Source organism: Neolamprologus brichardi, chromosome 16 (genome assembly GCF_056152115.1).
Source record: "Neolamprologus brichardi isolate AB-2024 chromosome 16, ASM5615211v1, whole genome shotgun sequence".
Taxonomy (NCBI): domain Eukaryota; kingdom Metazoa; phylum Chordata; class Actinopteri; order Cichliformes; family Cichlidae; genus Neolamprologus; species Neolamprologus brichardi.
In genome coordinates, this window is record NC_142119.1 from 17,109,408 (window position 1) to 17,112,820 (window position 3,413).

General features: G+C 35.2%; 1 pseudogene; it reads left to right on the forward strand.

The window, feature by feature from the left end:
* The first annotated feature begins 2,515 nt into the window (after positions 1 to 2,515).
* Positions 2,516 to 3,192, forward strand: LOC148098230 (E3 SUMO-protein ligase ZBED1-like; annotated as a pseudogene).
* Positions 3,193 to 3,413: the final 221 nt, after the last annotated feature.

Here is a 3,413-nt window from a genome sequence, read left to right on the forward strand (position 1 = left end):
TGTATTTATTAAATTTTTTTCATACTTAATTAATTAATTAATTTAGTGTGAAAATTATTAATTATTTATTAATTATTTATTTATAAATAAATAATTATAGATAAATATTTATTTATTTATTTCAGATTGTAAATTAATTAATTAAATGCTATTTGAAATGAATAAATAATTGATTAAATGTTTTAAATGAAATGAATTGGCATTTATTAATTATTTACATATTTATTTGACTAATTGATTCAATTTTTTATTAATTAATGAAACATTTAATTATATATTTACTGGTGTCTTTAATTCGTTCATTTTGTTACCTCCTGGCCTCATGTATGGTTGTATTATTGTGGTGTAAATTAACATAGAAGTTAAAAACTTTGTTCAGTTTTGAAAAAAAAAATTAACTTTTAGAATTTAATCAGCACATATCTAGACATTAAACCAGGTAACAAAATTGATAGTTTTGCTTCATTGAGGGGAAAAACCCTATAACTAAAATACATTTTCTGTTTTGTTTTTTTCTTATTTGGTGGTTCTTATTTTTTTACTATTAGTTTTAATATTAAAAAATGAACATTTTTCTTAATGTTAACACAATCAGAATAAAGTTAAAAAACAATGATGAATATGGTTATTTTAAATTATATTTGCTGAATTAAAGTGCATCAGCAAAATCTCTTCAAATCTTTTATGAACCTTTTTCCTTCAGAAAAAGGTTATACTGAAAAAAAAAAAAACAGCCTGTTGATAGTGGGGCCAATCAGAAGCTGCCAGGTCAAAGCCAACCCAAAACAGCTCACCCAAGGAGGGGCCTGCTGAGACTTTTAAAGGCACAGTACACACATATGAAAAACAATACAGACATACTGACACACACTGATCCTGTATATGGCCAGGGCCGTAACACCACTGAGAGAATATATTAACATCTTGATCACCTTGTTTAGACAGCATCAACAAGTTTTTGATGACAATGATTTATTGATTTTTGGGGAAAAAAAACATGACAAATGAATGAAAGGTTTGAGTGATTTACAGCATGCTGCAGGTTAACTAGAGTGATTTACTGTATGAGTTGTTGTTTGATGTAGAGCAGTATAAATACAAACAGCTACCACTGTATTACTTTACTGCTGAACAAATCCTTTAAACCAGAGTAATCTAAGGCAAGTTCTGAAGTTGTGAAGCCATGTCACTGCTGTCCCATTAATCTGTTGTACAGTATTACAAAGCTTTTATGACTTAAAAAACACATAAAAAGGATCAGGAAAAGAAGCCTGTGATGGCCAAATTTTTACTTTGGCCAAAATACAGACATTTAAACCTTTGAACAAAACGTTGATCAGTCTGCATCAAACACATTTAACTGCACATACCATAACTGGATGGAAGAGCTTCAAAACGTGTCCTAGAATTAGGACACGTTTAAAATTAAAATGTTTTTCAGTATTAAAGTGAAGCCAGTGATAAAGCAGGACATTCACTGGTGCACAGAACGTAGCATTAAATTCATTTGAATCAACTAACAAATTGTGGTATGATTTAGCTACAGTGAATTAGCTTCAGCTGTGGTGTACAATTTAAAGACTAAACAATTGTATAGAGTTTGAAGAATATTTTAATGCAGAATATATGTACATTTTACTGTAATAAAAAAATATTTTTACTGAATAAAAAAACTGATCAAACTAAAATGTAAATAATTTAAAGAAAATTGTACAACAAATATTTATGCAGTGACAACAGAATGACAACAGACAGCAAATAGATGTTGATGGATCAGACCAGAGTGATGGATCTACAACAGCTGCACAGATACAGTATAATCACAAATCATAAAAACTAGTGCTGTCAAAATGAACGCGTTAATTGTTGAGATCAACGTGAAAAATGTAACACAAATAGGGCAGGTTTTTTTTTTTTTTTTTTTACATTTCCTGTAATCTAAGACCTTTAAACTCATGAACAGCTCTGCAGGAAGGGGCAACATTGTGCTATGCTGGCGTTTAGCTTGACAGAAATGGTTAGAAGAAGAAGTGATACCACGCTACTATAGCTAAAACATGCAAGCATGGACGAGGATGGACTTTTGGGTGGAGAGTTTCTCTTTAAGAAGTTGCCTGACGGCCTGATGGACAAAACGAGAGTAAAGAGCACAATTTGCAAAGCTGATTTCAAGTACCACAGAAGCAGTTTATCACTGGTGTATCACCTGAGAGCAAAACACCCAACTGAATCCGCCTCTATGGGACCTTGCCAGTCTACGCTTCAGGAGTATGGTGCTCATGGATGAATAACAAAAAATGTGAGAGAAAAATTAACCAATTCCTTGGAAATTTGGATAGCTAAAAACTGCTGACCAGTTAGCATAGTAGAAGATGACGGACTGAGAGAAGTCATTCGCGCTGCATCAGGAGATGTGTGTCACAATCCGCCCTTGAGAGGAACCATTGTGTCGAGACCACATGCTTTGTATGAGGACCAGATGGGTCAGGAGTCCAGCAATTGATTTTTCAATTGCAGATATGTGACCGAACTGCTGGGGGGAGAGTGGTATGTCTCCTGTTCCGTCATGTTGTCAGCCTTGAGTCATTTGTTCAGGATTATGGAGCCCTCAGATGATGACCCAGTTTCTGTTTTGGGGTTTAAGAAGGTTTTTACCACAAACCTAGCTCAGTGGAGGGACAGTAGCAATCTCACATGGCTGAAGATCTCTACTGCCCTTGATCCCAGGTTTAAAGACCTTAAGTGCCTTTCCAAAGATGAAAGAAGAGAGGTGCAGGCTTCAGTACATGACCTTCTGATGGCAGAGACGCATGCACACCAACCATTTGCTCAGACAACAGAGGAACCATCACCAAAGAAGAGCAAGATATCCATCTGCTTGCTGGGTTCTTCTGATTCAGATACAGAGGAAGAGGAAATGCTATAGACTGCTGTCTGAATCAGTACAAAGCAGAGCCCAAAATTGACGTAGGAGAGTGTCCACTACAGTGGTTGTTAAAGAGAGAAGGAGCACATGCCAGGCTGGCACCTATTGCACACAAGTACCTGCCAACCCCTGCAACCACAGTGCCTTGTGAGAGCTTATTCTCACTCTCAGGTCACATCATTCAAAAGAAGCGTGCTTCTTTGTCATCAGATAATGTAAACAGAATAGTCTGTCTCAGTAACTGGCTTAGTGCAAAGAAGGACTAAGCCAAATTGCTCCTTTGGAGTGAAAAATGTTCAACATTCTGGGTTTTCAGCTGTGTCTTTTTCTGTTTTAAATACTGAGCTTTGTGCACCCTTTATTGTTATGGTATTCTGTTATGGTATTCACTTTAACCTTTAGGCCGGGGTTCAGTAACTGTTGATGACCTTGAAGGTTTTTTAAGTTTTCACTGTGTTAAAGATTGATGAAAACTATTAAAATTCAC